At 35.6% G+C, this 20,877-nt stretch overlaps 2 long non-coding RNA genes across 2 annotated transcripts; one reads left to right on the plus strand and one right to left on the minus strand.

Annotated features, from left to right (window-relative positions):
* Positions 1-11,839: 11,839 nt before the first annotated feature.
* On the minus strand, positions 11,840-19,516 carry LOC134680129 (uncharacterized). Its single transcript, XR_010100430.1, has 2 exons — positions 19,286-19,516; positions 11,840-12,041 (listed from the first exon to the last, which is right to left on the minus strand). It is a non-coding gene; the product is annotated as an uncharacterized LOC134680129 (long non-coding RNA).
* Positions 14,107-19,634, plus strand: LOC134680126 (uncharacterized). The gene is made up of 3 exons (XR_010100427.1): positions 14,107-14,659; positions 18,855-19,016; positions 19,523-19,634. It is a non-coding gene; the product is annotated as an uncharacterized LOC134680126 (long non-coding RNA).
* Positions 19,635-20,877: the final 1,243 nt, after the last annotated feature.

A 20,877-nucleotide genomic window follows, 5' to 3' on the forward strand; every position in this document is an offset into this window, starting at 1 on the left:
TGAAATTACTTTTCCTGTCTTTTAATAATAAAGGAATTGTGAAGTTGTTTCTTTTTAAAAATAAAGGAATGTCTCCTTTAAGTAAAATGAGCTAGCTTAAGGATTTAAGGTAGTTTCCCTCCAGGGTATCGTCTTGGGTCGTCCCATTCGTTTTTCGGAGTTTTTCGTCAAGTTCTTAACCCTTTACCAGGCCCCTAAGAACTAGCGTGTCTTCATACGTACTGTATAGTGTTTTCTGTAACAGGAGAAATAAAATAAACTGTAGCCTGTACTCCTCAAACTGACCAACATTTGTTCAGCAACTTTTGAAAATAACTCGTTTTGATTTTTATTACGCTTTAAAGTTTATTGTAAATGTGTTTGTTATTATTGGAATAAAAACTATCCTATGTTCTTCCCCGGGACTCAAACTATCTCTATACCAAATTTTATCTACATCGGTTCAGCGGTTAGGTATCGTCTTGGGTCGTCCCATTCGTTTTTCGTCAATTTCCTTAATTAGTCCTATTCTGCTTTCGTCACTCATTCTACATTGAAAGCCACCAACGATTGTGACGAATGTAGAATGAGTGACGAAAGCAGAATAGGACTAATTAAAGAACTTGACGAAAAACGAATGGGACGACCCAAGACGATACCAGCGGTTATTGAATCCCCATACAAATTTCCTCCTCCCTTTTCACACCCTTAAGGGATGATTTTTGAGATTAAAAGCATTGCTATGTTATTCCCTGGGACTGAAACTATCTCTGTACCAAATTTTAACTAAATTGGTTCAGCAGTTTAAGCGTGAAGAGGAATTTAAAAAAAAGTATTTTTTTCATATTTATGTGTTTTTACTTCGGAATGGTGTCATTATGATCACCAAAAAAAGTTTAAACCAAATGCACGTCTGCTTGCGGCGCACGCTTACGTATTTTTTAACCCTTTATAAGGTAGAGACGATTTGGAAACCACTTATTTTTTATTTAACTATAATGGTATTATCAGGGTGGAAAGATAAGTCGGGCCCTCTGTCAAGCGGACGCCGCGTCACCGAAGTGTCAAAACTGAAATTGAGCTTTATGCATGCGCACGTAGGTCTATGTTGCTCTGTGGTCTGTGACCGATTAATCAGTCTTTGGCGTTGAACCTGCGGTGCGGATATATCGGTCATTGGCGACCAAAAGGTTAAGGACTGCACAAAGCGCCCTGAGCCATCCAGAAGGCCTACCGCGAACCACGTTCGACCATGCAGTCCACCAGGATCCCCTAGCCTGATCCCCCAGATCCCTGATCCTGATGAACTTCCGAGTTCATCAGGATCCCCTAACGTCAGATTCATAATGTTAAGCCTCATATTGCCTCTGTCGCACTTGTTCGTACGTGTGACAGGGAGGCAATACGTCCCAACTAACAAATTGGTCGTAACATCTGAACCTTTTACGACTGATTCATCATATATGAGTCGTAAATAAGCAAGTCTTACAACGTGACGTTGTATAAATGTCATTAATACAGCACTTTAGTTTTAATGCAAATTGGTCTTAAATAACAGTTGTACAAACGTTTGTAGAGTCTGTGCGGAAAGAGAAGAGTCGTGGGATTTGAGGGCGCGCCAGTGCTATTTTATGGTTTTTGCTATGCTGACAACACTGGTCACGTGATTATAGTACGGCACTAAAGGTCATGATACTTGAATCCCTTTTGTTCCGGTTTTTTACCACGGCTTACTAAACGGAGCCTGGTGGTGGTGTCGGCTCGTCAACTCAATCCTCTGATTTAGCGCAGGCACTAGTTTTCTTTTTAAAACACACTTGTAGATACTAAAAAGTGACAGTGCGATTGACAAAACTGCTAAAACTAGTTAAGAATCTACCCAATACAACTGTAATTTTAGTACCAAACAAGATAGAGTCTCATTTATGTACTGCCTAATCTGTGCAGTCCAACAGTTATTAAAACCGGGTAGATCGGGTAGAAATTGGGCAATAGAACTGTAATTTTATGACAGCGTTTTACACAAAAATAAAACGCTAATTAAATAACTTACCCTATTCGGAACCTAATAATAATATTGAGAGTGGCAACACTGTTGTCGGTCGTATTGTCCTTTTCTAGCATATACGTCCCTCTCTCTCCCACACTCCCACCACAGCAGTTTGCTTTTTGGCGGTTGTCGCAAAAACAAATTTCCAACTCATTGTCTCAAAATTATACATATTTACACCAGGCAGGATTAAAACTTTAGGTTCCGAATAGGGTAAGTTATTTAATTAGCGTTTTATTTTTGTGTAAAACGCTGTCATTAAACAACTGTACCGCTATTCGGAACCTAATAATAATATTGAGACGTGTTTGTTATCGCCTGGTGGTGGGAAGACGCCAAGCCAATGTGATTATACATGTACTTATTAACTATGTATATGTAATATTATTATATTATGAATGTTTAATTAATTATGCAGTACACCCTTTATTTTAACACCTGTGAGGAGAGAGGTATTTAGTAAAGCATACAATTTGATATTCCATTATATTATGATACTAACTTAACATTTTATATACGTACTTAATGTACTTATAAATGTTCAAAAAGAATAAGTGAGTCACCACAAGGGTGCTATACTTAATTACTTAAATGTATGTGAAAACTAGGTAAAAGAAGATGTGATAAGTCAGTCTACTCTTCAAGGAGCATACACATCTGTTATAAGGAGTAATGTAATTCAAGTATGAAAAGATAAAAATAATAAAGTACTAGAGTAGTTTTTATTTATAAGTCGCAATTATTATCAAATTTGATAATAATTATCTATAATAGTAAAGTAAGCAGTTGCAGGAATATAACAAGGACAGGACATTTCTTATTTCCAGAATCCCTCGGGATTAAGTAGACGAATATTTTAATTATTCGTTATATATCACTATCACCACAAACAGAGTTAATAAAATTAGGTACTTATTGAAATGTCATAGGGAATCACTAAATTTATTTAATGACTGTAAGCCATATACTTGGTTATAGGTTATAGTTATAGCTATAAAATGCATTTAACCCTTTTAAACGCTTTACTAACGAGAACGCAAGTCAGTGTACATAAATAAACCTTGCTTAAAAGTGTGAAGGTTACTATGAGAGCTTAAGCCACAACACTCATGTGTTCACTGCGCTGTGGCACTAGTTATGACGCTTTGTGGTGTTTTTGTGTAGAATTGCTACAGAACTTTATCAATAATATTTGCAGAGTCATTCTAATTAAATTCATGTTTAGCTATCATAACCTTAATTTAACTCAAAAATTTGTATATATGTAGTAAGAGTAGTTTCTTAGTGGTTTACTTTATCTGGTGCCTACTGGTAGACATAAGCCTTTATTGGTTCTGACCGCTAAAGTGGCTAATTTTCTGTAAACTATTCATAGACATTGCTTAATTCTGAATATTCAGTTTTCTCTATTCAGTGTGTAAATTATAAGGAATCAGATACTTAATTCGAAACCCTAGCTCATCGCATAGGTGCTTTTAACCGAAATACACATTTATGTGCTTATTTCGTGATTTTACATTATTTGCTGTGGGAAACCAGGGGGTTCCCTATTACCATTTGCCGGGCGCCTGTGGCCCCAAAGCCAACAGCGCAGAGGCCCTTTAAGAGGGAGCTATTTTATCCAATGCTAGAATCAACACTTTGTCGAATCTATTATATATTTAGGTATACTTATCCTCCTTATGAACTAAGGATAATTGTTACTTGTTTATATTCCAATAATAGCAAGATTGTAAATTATTTTATATTCTGAAATATAATATTACTTAATTTGGGCCAGTGTACTTTTGTATACTATATCTCTGGCCTACTACCTACTATAGGTTAGTCTAATAACATCCCGCCTCCTGAGAGGCAATATACAGAGTTCTTGGATATATATTCACGATATCGCTAAGTGTGTGGACCTAGTTTTCCGACACTTGACTGCATGAAATTATTGTGCACATTTTTTACAGGTCTCGAGCAAGAAGGGTACCTATATATAGGTTGAGGTCCTTAACTTGTGGATTTGGTAATAGGAGCAAGACACAGACGGGGTGTAAATTAATGATCCACCATGTTTCAAGAGATTCATGTGCATTGATGCCTTCAAGTTACACTGTACAGACAGACTATATAACTCTTTTGCAGAGTTTTGCCAACATATTATAATAAATGACTGCATTTGTTTGGGTGTACTTGTTCCACGACAAAAACATATTTATATATATTACAATGTATTTTTGAAAAGTACTCGCCTTTCAAAATAGCTTCGCCTTTTCGCAAGGCTTGCTGCTGTTTCACATTGTGCAAAGCAAACAGTATCGCAATGCTATAATTTTGTATAAATTGAGAACTAGAGGGTCATGCCCTAGACGTGACCGCCCAGAAGTTATACTAGAATCGTTCGTGCAAACCATTAAGTCACTGTTTATTAAAAACCTTATGACTGGGTACATTACATTCCACGGTGGGTACATTTGTTAAACGTATAGTATCAAACTATGACGAATAATGATAAGTGAATTAAGTGATAACAATATTTGGTCCGTGCATAGAAGCACGTGCCCTTGAGATTAGTGCATGGGTAGTTTAAAATAAACTTAATCTGTGCATAGGAGCACTTACGATCAAGGTGATTCGAATCCTCAAGGTTCACAAGGCAGACATAAGGGTGTAAAATAAAGCATTCATAAACGCCCAGTTTGGTCAGTTTTGTATATTTTTATTTCCAATATGCTTGTGCAGCACATGACAATTTTCCTATACCATGCCAGTCAGGGATATAATAATTAAATAGGTAACCTTGGTTATGTCGTGTACCTACATAGGTAGGTACTCGTAAAAATGTTAACTGAAAGACTAGTGCTCTCGAGGCAAATATAATTTATATTAATTTCGAGTCTGTCATAGCAGGCATAGACTTCAAAGGTTTTTAGATATTCATAGGGCCGCTAAACGGAACCCTTTGTACACCTTGAGCAGGCTGTTTGTGCTCTTGTAATTTTATTTTCACACCATAAGTGATATTAAACATAGCTTATTTCAGAATTGAACCGTAAGCTATGTTGTGTCGTGAGCTTAAGTGAGCCTGATTTAATTAGAGTCCACAGATTATCTGGACCTTGGAGGATTGACCACACCTTATTCTAAATATCAATATTCTGCCTGGGCTTATGGTCGAATTTAGGTGACTAAATCTCTTAGTATTATCCATGCCACCCACGTTATGAGGCTTAGCGTCTCCAGACCACAATTTTATATTAGGGTGCAAAGATTTTTTCATCTTTAAAATAAAAATGAGTCGAGATAGGCCTGGAATCTTAGGTTATTTTATACCTATTATATTATAATTTTAGAGATGTTAATTAGTCCAATTTTGGGTTTAGCCAATAGGGTGTTCGGGACCCTTAAAATAGATTGGTAAACTAAAATGAAACCTCGAATAACGAAGCCTATTTCGACTGATTTTTACCCAGAACATTATTTTGTTAGAACCCTTTTCACTTGTCCTTTGTCCAAAAGGATGTATTTACATATTCATCTTTGTTATATTTTTATGATTGTGGCCTACTCGCTCGCCTGTGTTATGACCATATCATTTAATTTCTGACATGCCTTGCGCAGGCTTATATAGGTTGTAATATCATCATCAATAACTTGATATCAGTTTGTGAATGAATCAAAGATTCTTTGGCACACCTTACGCAGGTGGAAACATGGCAGCCTTGCGCAGGCTTAAATAGGTACACAACATATTGGTTTCATCACAAATAACTTGACGTTAGTTTGTGCCTGAATAAAAGATTCTCTTAGGCACACCTTACGCAGGTGGAACCATAACAGACATAGCTTAAGAATTAGTGATGGGTAGGACATCAATTTAAAATGAGTTTGTATGAGTACCTCATTTTCAAAAATGAGGTGTTACAATGTCTTACTTCAAATGAGGTGAGGTACTGGCATATTTTCAGTATCGGCTACTATATTCTCTGAATTTCTCTGAACTCCATCGGCAAACAAAAACTAGATACAATGGATTTATTTTTATAGTCAATCGCAACTTGTCAGTCAGTAAGAACCAGGAAAGTTATACTCATCCTATTCTTTTGGGTGTATATGATGAATTTCTCTATGTTTGGTATGAGACAGTCCTGGGCCAAACCATATAATATAATTATACTCCTAACATCCTTTACACATAAAAATGTTTAATTTGAATGCAATTCTCGAGGTGAAGAAAAGAACTTGAACAACAGAAGACAGATAAAGTTAAGAAAAGAAAAGAAATAAGAATCTAACCAAGGACCTAGCCCCCACATCCTACATAGAAACTTTGATGCTTTTATGAAACTGGTTCTAATTTAGATGTAAATTATTTTTATTGTTTGTTCAATTTTAATCCTTGCTACTTGATATTATTTACAGTTTAATAATAATATATTTCAATTAGAATAGTAACCTTAAAACTGTACGACTGTTTTTTAACAAACTAAGGAGAACAAATTCCATATTTTCTTCTAATTAGATATCACTATATATAACTAACTTACCACTTCAGATGATTTAACAGCAAAGTGATGTAAATAAAAGCACACTAACATTCGCGCCGCCGGTAACGCAGGCGGCAATATTTTTCACTACAGTTTTGCATGCAAAAGACACCAAGGTAGAGCCACGGGTATATTTAAACGTGTAAACAATGTCCCTGTTTAGATATTTCGGTATATATATTAGTATTACCACTATAAGACAAAACTAAATTATCTGAACATCACGATGAACTCGTTGCGAACTTTTGTTATTTGTTCCGTCACTGTCAGCTCAGTCAGCTGTCAGAGGGCCTACCGCGAACCACGTTCGACGTATTGCCTCTCTGTCGCACTTGTAAATTCGTACGTAAGTGTGACAGGGAGGCAACACGTCGAACATGGTTCCCGGTAGGCCCTCAGCTCACAGCCGCCTATGATTTACGTTTCGTTTCGCACTATTTCCTGTGAATTCAGTTTTACTTTTATCATGATGAGATTGTTGAGTGAAGAAATAGAATAATTAGGTCTATAAATAAACATGCCAATTAATAATCACTATATTTTTGAATTACAGGCAGGCCCTAACGCAAAAACGACAATCGAAATTGCTTTATCTGCCTCTATTATATTAATATATTAGCTCGATAGTGTGCGGAAGCGATATAGAGGCATATATGCCTCTCTATCGCTCTTGCATATTCGAGCTGTAGAATAGAGGTTAACGAAAAAACGCGATAAACAGAGTTTTTATTTCGACGTTGTTTACGAAGAACGGTAACAAAATGTAAAAGTAACAATAACAAGTTCAAATTATTACGTAAAGTACATGTTTATTACACTTAAGTAAATTATACTTACTATTTAATGACTACACTAATGTAAATGATTACATTTTGTATACACCAGCACCACATTATGGACCGTATTATATTTCAATAATTTAAATAATATTTTGGTCGGTATTAATCCTTTACTGTTTTTAAGCATGCTTCGTAAATGCTCACATGCTCAGTCAGAGGACCTACCGCGAACCACGTTCGACGTGTTGCCGCCCTGTCACACTTACCTACGAATTTACAAGTGCGACAGAGAAGCAACACGCCGAACTACGTTCTAATGACTTACATTTCTCGCGCCATTCGGCCATTTTGACAAGTAAGTCAGGATCAAAAAGGCGTAAGATCTATGAAAGCTTGCAGCGCTTACGCTTGTTATCTTTCGAGTTTAATTTTTAACGTATTTTCGTGGTGACGCGAGGCGGTATTGAAGTACGGCGCGTGTCTGTCTCACTCCCTCTTTGGGTATTTCTAATTCATTGTTTCATTTTGAAAGAATTTTTGAGGTACACCTCAAACACGTTCATGTCACAAACAGGCAGTGAGTGGTACAAACTCAACGCATTTCTCGGTGGACCTTTTGTCGTTGCAATAAGGTTTGTAGTTCGGCAGTTGACAGTGTGGGCCATTACTCGTTTCTTCATTTGAGACATTTTGAGTTTTGAATGCCAGCGAGCATGCGAGGACCTAGCGCCTCGTGCCACTCTTTTGCAAGTTGTGAAGAGTGTATGAGTATTTGAGGTTCGCGAGTGAATTTGAAAGGATAAGAGTTTTTTGAAATTTGAAGTGTGTGAATGATTTGTGTGGCAAGAGGTGTTTGTGATGCGCGCGAGTAAATGAGTAAAATGAATAGAGGAGTGAAGTAAGACATTTTTGCGGTATGAAGTACTGCGACAAATTAACAAAATGAGTGGTACAAATGAGGTGCCTCGCGAGTGAGCGACTCAACACTATTAAGAATATCATTCAAATGAAGTTTATGGGTAATATTCCCTTAGTTGCGAGTTCTTCGCTCGACAAGGGGAAAGGATTTACTTTAATAGGCACTTTTAGAAAGTGTCATTCACGGTGACGAGATTTGCCATAACTAAACTTTAACTCTACAGTTAGCGAATATAATTTGAAATTATGAAGCAAACCATGCGTCTTCGTCAATGAATCAATCTAAACATTCCCATATCGTTAATGCCCTTTCAAGTCACAGGCTTCCGATTTTATTTAAAACGTTTACAAGTGTAGGTACTATTTATGTAGGTAGGTAGGTAGGCTTAAAGATTGACCGTCTTGTATGTACCTATAGTTACATATAGAATGAATAATCAAGTTATTCAAATCCAAAATAATACAAGCACATATAGCAACTACATTCAAGAGTTCTTTTAAGCTGTTAGTACCTGTTATTTTTTTAAAGAGATACCTATCTACCTACATTTTAACCATCTTTTTTTTTTTTGTTTTAAATCAAAGATCTAGTTGGAGAGATATAAATTGGTAGATAAGGAGTGAAATACTTAAGGATTTCCATGTCATTCTTGCGCAGAGCCATGCTAATCTCTCTCGTTATCTAGTCAGACTTAAGTTTACGTACTGCCGAAGTACTCACTTTCCACAAAAATAAATGCAATGCTTGCGATGTAGGTTTGTTCGTTACCTTGTGTCCCTCAGAGCGGAAATAGAAGCCCCGCGAAGCGGGGCTTCGTCGACTCCTAAGCGGGTACACGTTATTTATCAGCAAGTATATTACCAAAAAAATTATTTTGGAATATTATATTTAATCCAGAACGGGATAAACCGACAAGTTGCTGATAGATACTTGGACAGATAAACCCTACACGTCTATAAGCTTCTACCTTAATACGTAGGTTCTACGTAACACGTATTAAACTATCCGATCCTTTCGTATTCGAAAACACAAATCACTTGAAAACTGAAGTGTATGCCTCCACACATCACCATTTAAGTGTTATACCTAATTTCAACCGTTATTATAGACACACAAAGATTTAAAGTAATAAGTAATAAGACTCAGAAGAGATACTTAATGTAGGTATAATATTAATTAAATTCTAATGGTGACAAGTGCACGCTTTACCAGCTCGATGTGTTTTCTAACATTATGTGTTTTAGTATTTTCATTAGCATAGCCACGGTGCGCGCAGGCAGCCTTTGAAAACTTACACATTACTATTCCGGATCGTTTTTATTTGCTAGATAGTTTAACGGACACTAAATTTAAATATTTATTTCGAACGGCAAAAGCCGTTAGAAACTGTTTTTCAATATAGTCAGCTAAACTGGGGTACAAATTCAAAAACTCACCAGCAGTTTAGCTTCACGACCTTCCAGATGGAAAAACAGCAAGCCAATGAGTTGGAAATTTGTTTTTGCGACAACCGCCAAAAAGCAAACTGCTGTGGTGGGAGTGTGGGAGAGAGAGGGACGTATATGCTAGAAAAGGACAATACGACCGACAACAGTGTTGCCACTCTCAATATTATTATTAGGTTCCGAATAGCGGTACAGTTGTTTAATCTGGGATATATTTCACCCATTGTAAACTTGACTTGTAATGTATGTGTACATTATTAATAATAAATATGAATATGAATAAAAATTGTGCATAAGTAGGTAGGCCTTATTGGGATATGTCCGGTTCTCTCATCTCACGATAAATTACTTCGCCGAAAAGTCACTGCTAAATATGAAATATAATTTCGTAACTAACAGAACCTACAAATAAAGAAATATTTTATTAGAAAAAGTTTTATTCAGAACCTAGTAAACGAACTTACAAATAAAGAAATATTTTATTAGAAAAAGTTTTATTCTTTGTAATCGATCTCAGAATTAAAATATTCAATGTCACTTATGTTTGAGCTAGCTTCAGAACAACCAGGGACACTCATAGAACTATCTTCATCTGAACTGAATGTGCTTGAATCCGGCACGTAGATTACGAATTCTTGCATATCACCTACTTAGCGGTCTTTTATTCGAGATACCGTAGGTACTTTTACACAATCCTGAAAAAGAAATGACATATAAATATGCATAAAATAGCAAGTATCAAGACTATTTGTCAGTTATTTTAAAGATCATGAATGACCTGCATATTTATGAAAATTAATATATTTTGAATGAATATACTTACCGATTATGTACCGGAGACAAGTTACTTAGGGGGCTTATTAAATAGGTAGTTATTTAATATTAAATACAACATCAATACCCGCGAATAGCGGAAACACGTTCCGCGACTTTTTGTAAGTCGATAGTCGGCTTTTAGCCGTTTTCTTCCCGCTGACAAAACCGAACAATGTTAAATATAATTTTCCTTGTGGTTTTATGTACGGTTTTATCGTGTTTTGAAAATATTATATACATAAAACTTGCGGTTTTTGTTAATAAAAATATACAATGACAGAAGTTTGTTTACTTTTTACAAGACAGGTGTCAAAGATTTGATTGCCATATAAAATTTAAAATGTTAGTTCCCGTTTCTGCCACGACTCTTCTCTTTCCGCACAGACTCTATAACATAGTAATAAAGCAATTTAGTCATTGTCGTATAAAAGTTTTAACCATGACCTTTTCCCGGATTTACAACTTCAATATGACATCTTACAGCACTTTGGTCATAGAAAAGCTTTATGAGTTACTACTGTACAACTAGTCATAACATCAGCTTTTTACAGCTGTTAAATTGCTAAAATGCCATACAACAGTCATAAACATGACCGTCTTATAGCTACTGGGTGATGATCAGGGTAATGGCGGCCGTATCGTGTCGGGCTTAGGAGTTATAAGTCGTAAGCTAGTGCGTTTAATCATAAATGAGTCATATAACTACTCAAAGATAAATATTCAATTAATTTATTAAATTAAATATAATAAATAAACAATATTTAAAGGGGGCATTAAAAATTTCTTACAAAACCTAGTAACATTCGTCGAAAATATTATGTTCGCATGCGTGTCTGATTTGTTATACTCGTATCTAGGAGATGTCGAGTTACTAGTACTTAAAATGGTAAAAAGTATAATACTAATACTTATTACTGTTTTTCACAAATTGTTTGACCTGTTATGATACATATGATTGAAACTGCTTCGCTGTTGCATTTCACAAACGTCTGCGTTATGATCACTCTACAACCAATTGCACTTACAAAGCGAGAACTTACCATACTTTTCCGACTAATAAGTCGTTTAATATATTTTTTATGACAGCTGTAGGACTAAATGTGATTGCTTATGATGATTGAGTGACCACTCTACGACTATTTAGCCATAAAAACTGCGCCAAAATCCCGTCATATAAACGTTTGTATGCCTAAAATTGCATACCAATCAGTTTTAAGAAAAACGTTTGTAAAACATGTTTACGACTTATTTTTGCTAGTTGGGGTCGAACATGGTTCGAGGTAGGGCCTCTGACTACAGATTTAATAATACAACCATCAGTCACATTTCTAATTCACTTTATTACAGCACTTCACTTTCACTTTATTCAAAATAGCTTCACTAACGCTGCCAGTTGGCGGCGCCTTCGCCGCAAGGCTAGGTTGTTCTTCATCCTGATGACATTCTTAGCAGATCTTGGTGCAGCACGTGTAGATGGTTATCCTGGGACAACCGCAGCCACAGCAACCTCCGCAACACCTGGAAATAAATTATAGGTTATACGAAAAACAGTTTCAACCATCCCATATTGCCAGGCTTTCCCATATTACCACCACGTTTATCAAATTTTAAAGATACAGAACGAATACAAAGGCCTATCCATTAGGATTCACCGTTTTGGCAGAAGTTTCCTGGATAGAAAAAGACATGTCTTTTCCCTGGCCCTCTTAGCAGAGCAGAAAATGACCGACAAAGAGGATCATCAAAATGCCTTAAACCCTAAAGTCTACCAACAGCCCAACACATTGTTATAACCGTGAACCACTTCGTTTATCAGAGCATATTCCATCGAGAAAAGCAAAAAAGAATGTTCGCGAATGTCCCCAGGATACTGAAATCATAATGATAGGGAGGAGTATTTTTTGGAGCATGCATTTCACTATCCCTACGTTTGTAGCATGCTTTAGTCGCGGTGCTACATTTGGAAACCAAAATAGAACAGATTGCAGTAAACAATTTATAAGGAAATCAGAACTTACATTTTCGTAGGGGAATGAAATAGCCTTCGCTAGCACAGATGAACTTATTTTCAGCAAACGCTGGGTATTTTCCTTAGAATATATATTTGGCTCAGGACCGCTTCGGCCTCAGTTTCATTTCGGCAACTTCTTAAGTAGTTCTCATTCGCATTTGGTCTACTGTTCCGATTCGCCAGCATTCCTATATCGTCACTTTCTTATCTCGCCCGCTTTCTTACGTGGGCCACTGTAGTAACTTGGTTATATTCCTAATTAGACTACAGTGCCGATTCGTCAACACTCCTAATTCGTCCATAGTGCTTACTCGTCAACATTCCTATTTAGACCACAGTGCCAACTCGTCAACTACATAGCAGCCCTAATAGTACATCATCATTATCATCAAAGTTATCTTTATGGTTAAGGACAAGTGTGACAACAGCAAATACTAATTGTAACTACCTATTTATCTGTCTTTCTTAGATACCTATTGAGCTAGAAAAAATATTTTATTTGAATAAAATGTGTGCTGCTTCTGACAGTTTAAGTGACAATCAGTATTAATTCTACATTCTCAATTCAAATAAAAGAACGCGGACGAGTTGGCACTTTGGTCGAAATAGGAACGTAGACAAAAATGGTATATTGACGATATCAGATATTGGACGAGTTGGCACTATGGTCAAAATAGGAATTTAGACAAAATGGGGTATTGACGATATCAGAAAGTAGGCAAGTTAGGAAGGTGACGATTTAGGAATTGTAGGCTGACGACATGGCACTGTGGACGATTTATGGAGATGACGAAATGAAACTGAGGCCGAAGCGGTCCTGAGCCATATATTTATTTAAAGATTATCAAACTTTTTCTTATATTTTTGTGTTTTCAGTAGGAAAGATAAGTATATACTGATCTTTGATTGTGATTTAATTTGCCATTATGACTTTTGAGTATTTTGAATATAGAAGAACTAGAAAAAAAAGTAGCCAGAACAGCCTCTCTACTTTACTTCTTTTTTTTACATAAAGCTATGTGCATCACGCTGCTTTATGCATACCTTTTTTGTATCGCATTCTGAATAAAGAATAGATACATTCCGTTGTTCAGGTCCGCTCTAATACGTATGAGTACTTTTATTCATAGAAGTTATTGTACTTTCTTTATTTATCTTTCTTCTTAGGCTAGGTCATTTATAATATGAATATAAAAGTAAAATATAAAAACACTTACAAAACAATAAAAAATACAAATAAACACATTATAAAAAACCTAACCTAGGGTGCCGCCGGCAGCGGGGCAGGGCCCAAGCTATTGTACTTATTATTAACTTAGGCTCCCCACACACGTCCGGAATGAATCTCTGAATTCAGATTATTTCTTCAGAAAGCTTTGATTCGCACATGTTTTAAATATTCCTTTTGGTCAGTTGTCTCACGAAAATCTGTCTCACTCTCTTTTTTTTATTATGAATGGGCTTACTTATGGCCACAGACTAGCTGAGGCGTAGACGTGGCCTACGATGGAGCGAGCTCGCCCAGAAGGTGCCTGTTCACTCTTGATTTGAAGGTCTCTCTAATAAATGTCAATGGAAGATTCATAATCTGATTCCGGCGTGTGTGTGCTCGTCCATACATGAAGTACGAGTATGGAACGAGGTGCCAAAGGAATACATAATCCGAATTCAGAACGCGCGCTCGTCAGTATCATTCCTACAGATCGGTCTGAGAAATTCTGTATCTGAAAAAAATCTGAGTTTACGTGGATTAACAAGATAGCTTCACAAAAGCTGCCAGTTGGCGGCGCCGTCGCCATGGGCATTGTGCAGATCTGAAAAAATCTGAGTTTACGTGGATTAACAATGACATTCCGCTGAATTCAGAGAGTAATTCCGGCGGTGTGTGGCCGGCGTAATTTTTATTTTTTACTCAATTATCCCCTTTTTTTTCACTTGGTGCAATCAGAACAATTAGAAGAAGAATTTTACTGTCAACGTTTGACATTATGCTATAATCGGTAAAAAAATTGCAAAATTATCAGTGATTTTTGTAACATTTTTCTAAATTACAATGTGTAGCCCTCTTCAATGTTTGCCAAGTTATAAAGAACCTCCGCCATGCGTTCCGTGTTGTCGTGTCTCAGTAAGTAACAGTTTCATTATTAGATATTTTTTTTACAAATGATATAAACAGAGATGTGAAAAATACTTTATAAAAAGTATTTAAATACAAAATACAAATACTTCCTTGATAATACTATTTCAAATGCAAAATACAAAATAGTTTTTGAATTTGTATTTAAATACAAAATACGAAATAGGTATTTTCAAAATACTTTTTAAAATACAAAATACTTTGCGATAAAATGTACTCTGAGTAGTGAATACCTAGTCTGAATTAAAAAGTATTACTCGGAATTTCCGAGTTGAAAGGACTCTCTTTATTCTTTGAAATCAATCCTCTATCTAAAGTGCAAATTTCTAGTTGTTTGCTCATATTAACCGGTAGGATGTAGGTATGGGTGATGGTTTTTAACGGCCAACTTTTAAAGCATTAATTTGTAATGTTTTACAGCTAGTATAATACCTCTCGTTAGTGTGATGAAAACGTCTCGTTTGTGTTTCACCAGGGCAGAAAAGTTTGTTCTCCTCTCGTGCCTTGAAACCCTCGCAACACTCAAGATTCCACTTTTTTAACCACTCGCTACGCTTGTGGTCATGTGCGATGTTACTAAACAGATTCAACAGTCCCATGTTAAAAGAATGAGAGAATGAGAGAGTTGCCAGGATTGTAACATCAGAAGAGATTGTAACTCCTACCTACATTACCTACCTACTATAAAGTATTTTGTATTTTGAAAATAGAAAATAGGTCCCAAAAACTATTTCAAATAAAATACAAAATAGTTTTCTTCAAAAGGTATTTAAATACAAAATAGGTATTTTGCATTTTGTATTTGCATTTTAAATACAAGTATTTCAAATAAGTCACATCTCTGGATATAAAACACGTAAATAACAAATCATCATTACATAATGATTTAAACAAGCAACATTTGAGGAATCTCTTTTCGAGTTCTGTCCATAAACAAAAATATATTTGCAACTTTAGCATATTACGTTATGGAAACCTAGAATGTACCTAATAGTCACTGAGTAGGTAAGTATTTTAGGTGCTCAGTATTTTTTTTGTTGTTCGTTTTATAATAGACGGCCAGTCTGGCCTAGTGGATAGTGACCCTGCCTATGAAGCCGATGGTCCCGGGTTCGAATCCCGGTAAGGGCATTTATATGTGTGATGAACATAGATATTTGTTCCTGAGTCATGGCTGTTTTCTATGTATATAAGTAGGCATGTATTTATCTATTTGTGACGTTCCACGGGAAAAGGTACCTTATGAGGGTTTCTAGTTTCGGAGATATGAAATGTTTTGTAAAGAGGTGAAAAAATGCTCAATTTTTTTTTATTGTGTAATCTGAAACCTTAATGCGTAACGTTTGTTTACCTGTTTTTATTTTTGTTATAAGTTAGTTATAAGCCTAATAATGTCGTCTCAGAGTTTAGTGAAAAGGTACCTTATGGAAAAAAGATTGAAAATTCCCAAAAAAACTAGTCAATACGGGAAAAGAACTTTGGTAGAGAACTGTATTAGCATTCTGCAAAACTAATTTGATAATTTCAGTTCTGGTTGGGGCGCCTAGCAAATATTATAACCGTACATCGACCAACATTACAAATCCAAGTAGCCTGCTATTATAGTAGTGGACCCTATAATGGACGTGGAACCAGTAATGGGACAAAAAAACATAATTCCTCTAAAATAAGTATCTAAAAGTAGTTTATAAACACTGGCTGTATATTATCATAAATAAGAGTCCTAGAGCTGTTTCAGTTTGAAGTTTCATTAAATTTGGTTGTTTTTTAAGAAATTGGCGTCAACCCAAAAGTTGTCATGTCACTGAAAAAAATACCACTACGAATTCTTAACAACTTCGCTAAGAGAGGTGAGTTAATTTATTAACTTCTTCTTCTTTTTCTTTTTCTTTATTTCTTTGGGATTATGGTCCAAACCTCCCCATGAAATGAACAACTCCCCGAATTTATTAAATTTTAATTAATTAATACTTGCTGAAAACTAGAACGTGTTTTGCTAATTGCATTTACCATGAGAAAGTATACTAACACACTATGTTGTGACTCCACAGATGTAAAAAAATAGTGGTATTTGGCCCAATCCCATTATAGGAGCTGTAAAACTGCGTACCTCCTATGATGGGACAATTGACAGAATGATGCTTGCCATGCCATAATTTCATGTTTAAACAATACAGAAGTAAAATGTAGTTATGAAATATGTCAATCAGGAGGTATTCTCGGACTTCGGATAAATTAATATCGTTTTTCCAAACTTTTATTTAACTTGCCCTGTTAGTTAGTGTGGGTCCAATCTTGGTAGCTGAATTTGAGCCACTTTTCGATTTCCGATTCAGTTGAAATTTTGTGTAAGTACGTAATAAAGTATGCAAATCGGATGATAATGCAATATTATGATAACATGGACCTGATCTGATGATGGAGACAGGAGGTGGCCATGGGAACTTTATCGCAATAAACCCTAACTCATTGTGTTTGGGTATATTAGAATTGTCTCGATGGATCTAAAACAATAATAATTGGCTGTGGAAAGAAAAATACATTCAGCGATAAAAGCTTATACGAAAAATTGATTTTTTTGCCGTAACTTATTCCCCATTTCAATATTTTATACTGATAGAGCAATGTCCATTATAGGGGGCCCATTACTGGATCCACGTCCATTACCGGGGGCCCATTACTGGAGCTTTGGTGTCCATGACTGGAGAAAAAAAGCATAGTTTTAATTTGTTAAATATGTGGAAACTAATTGCAGTATCTTTGATACAACACGCCTAAAACATGAAAGACGGATAGGACTTTCATCTTTTAACACGCTAAGCGGTAGACCATTTACATGTATTAGGGAAATATCATAAATACTCCAAATTTCCTCTTAAATGTCCCATGACTGGTGCTGTTACTATATACCAAAGTTACTCTCGTCAAGTCTTTCTTAACTACAATAATCTTCATTTGGTTTGGTCGCATGCAATAAATCAGCCATTGGTTTGCTGATAAATGCCAATACCCGACGCATTACCTTATGGAATATCTGAGGTCATTGAACCTCAATGCCGCTTATCTTCAATGGCAACCAAAATATATTATTGATAAGAAATAGACGATTTATACCATCTTTACCCCAAAATATTATTAGTTTATCCTAACTGTTCCATCATCATCATGCCTCATCATGTAACTTAACCACAAGGTACCTTTTCATTACATACAAATTATTGGTCTTTTTTAAGATTATTATGATGAACAACTAATTAAATTTGTGGCAGTTTAATGTAAATTAATATTTTCTATTCATAAAAGATAAACTTCAATGTGATTGATGTTTTGTAGTGATGTATTATTAGATTTATTTCCATAAGGTACCTTTTCGTAAATGTATGGAGCAAATACTGTTATTGTTATGTAAGTTTAAAGTGGCATAAGGGGTTAAATATAGTATTTAGTTGGGGTTTTAGGATTTATTTCATTTGAATGACAGAATTTCTTTCATATGTGCTCAGAAAAATTGATTGTGTGTTACATTAAAAGTAAAAATATTCAATTTTCTGATTTTATATGCAAAAGTCAGAAAATACATTTTCACCTCTAAATCTTTATTGTTTTTTGCTTAAACTGTCTCTCAGTGTCGTTTTCTAATAGATAAAATTTAAATGTTGACAGCTCATTGCAATCAATCGTGAAAATGAAATAAAACTTTATTTTCAAGAGATTGGTTAGTATACACACAAATCAGTCGATATCAAAGGTTTCTATTTGCATTACAGAACAAGTCGCAACTTTTTTTAAATCTCAGATATATAAGGTATTATTATTTGTAGTCAACTATGTAACTTACTTCAGGAACATAGTTTTTTAGGCGGCTAAACTTAAAACTTCTCTATCGTAAAGTTGCTAATTTCACAACATTATTTTCAAAAAATCATATCTCTGTAACTACGCAACTTAGGAGGTTGATCTTTTGTGTTATCGATAGCTTATTTATTGTAGATTACTGGGGTATGCATAACTCCATACCCGCCATAAGGTACCTTTGACCGTGGGACGTCACATTTACGTATTATGTATATCGTCGTCTAGTACCCATAGTACAAGCTTTGCTTAGTTTGGGGCTAGGTCGATTTGTGTAAGATTGTCCCCAAATATTTATTTATTTATTTAATTTTCCTATTCATTCGAGCAGGGCCCAACCTGCCTACCATGCGGCATAGACAACGTCACACTCCGGCGGCCTCTGATCGTGGGTGACAGTTGCTTCGAGTACCGACCCACGTCATGGCCTGGCATGCTTCTGAATAACCAAGACAAGCATATTCGATATCAACTTATTAATTATGAACGACCGGTAAGAACACGTGTCTACTTATCATTTTTCGTGGTATAATCGCCTGCGCTTGCGGTGTTCCACCCTTAGGGCGATATTCGTTTAAACGCCTTACAGGTGTAAGGATTCAGGCAAATTTTTCAGCCCACTGACTCGAACGACCACTAATCTAGTGCATATTGGTCTCTCGACCCGCGGGCTCTGACGGATACTAGGTATTCACTCACTACTCGGCTAATGGGCTTTGTGGCTTTAGTTAATCAATACACCAAATTACTTTAGGTACTTACCTACTTAAAATAAAATAACTCCGACTCACTTCCGAGTGTCGGGTAGGTACTTCCGAAAATGGCCTCTGATATGATAGAACTATACCTAAGTGATTTATCGGAATTACCCGATATCCGGGGATGATTCTGACTTCCGAGTGAGTAACCTAAGTAAATAAATTCTTATTTGTTACTTATAATATAAATTTGCCAAATTGGGTATGCACAGTGGATAACCTTTTATCTTTTATGTTTCAGGTCCAGCCCCACTACCCATCCTGTTCGCCATCGTATTGTCAATGCCGCTAAAACAACGAATGGAAAAAACAGGTGCCTTTGTATACAATCTCATAATAACCCAATTACCTATGTAAATAATTATTATACCCAGGGTTAACATGAAAACCTAATTATAACTAATTCTACAGTACAAGTAGATATGGTGCTACTAATTAGCACTTTACGTGCACTTTGCCGATTTTGTATGCTAGGCGTCTGTCTGTTTTTAGTGCATTTATTTGGCTGTGCATTATGATAATATCTCTTATTGTGCAAAACTTTTGTATGAACTGACATGGCTATTTGTACGTACGTTACGTACAAATCATGTAGAAATAGCAATACATTTGACGTCGCTGCAAAAATCGGCAACTGTTTTGTACAGAAAATTATTAGCCATGACGTCTCCAGTTACTAAAATGCTCCAAGTCGAACGTGTTCGGAAGGTTAGTTACAATAGTTATTTGTTTTACAAAGGGGCAAAGTTGTTGTTTAACCGCTCATGCTAATATTGATACCCGAGCAAGCGAAAGATTCCAAAATTGAACCACGAGCGTAGCGAGTGGTTTGAAAAATGGAATTTTGAGCGTTGCGAGGGTTTCAAAGCACGAGGGTTAAACAAAATTTGCCCCTGAGTGAAACACAAAATTTTTCATCACACCAACCCGAAGCAAATACCTAACACACAAAATCAAATCCAAATGAATGTTATTAAATATTTATCATCCAAAATCATCATTTAAAAGCCAATTCTACTAGCAAACATAAGAAAACAACTCAAAATTTGGATTTGATTACTTTGCCTCAGATGTGAATAAAATGCAACTTTGCTATCAGTTTTTGAAGTGCAAAGTATGCATTTCCGAGCTGGTGTGGTGAATACTGGTGAATAGAATATAATACTCATGTTAGTTACCTCTTTAAAGTTTTAACTTTTTTGTTGACATTTCGATTTATAAATTTGACAATTCATTTGACATAAAAAAACGTCTATTATGTCAGTAATTTTTTCAATCATTTTGGAACTTCAGTCGAAATTTTCAGAGTCGAATTTTTTGTAATAAAAATAATATAAACTATTAAAATATTCTGCCTAATACTAGAATACAATTCAATTACAGAAAAGTGCGAAATGTGCGACCGTATGAACGTTATCAACCAACTGCAATCAATTATGTCAAATATCAGGTATGTTTCATTGCTCTTGCAGTTGTCCTTCCAACTAGCCGGAAAATAGTCCGGTCTTACCCGGGTATACTTTAATAGAAATAAATAGTAGTTTGTGTTACAAGGGATCAAAATGATATATTTCCGACAACGGCGTACATTGAATC

Source organism: Cydia fagiglandana, chromosome 3 (assembly GCF_963556715.1).
Source record: "Cydia fagiglandana chromosome 3, ilCydFagi1.1, whole genome shotgun sequence".
NCBI classification, from domain to species: domain Eukaryota; kingdom Metazoa; phylum Arthropoda; class Insecta; order Lepidoptera; family Tortricidae; genus Cydia; species Cydia fagiglandana.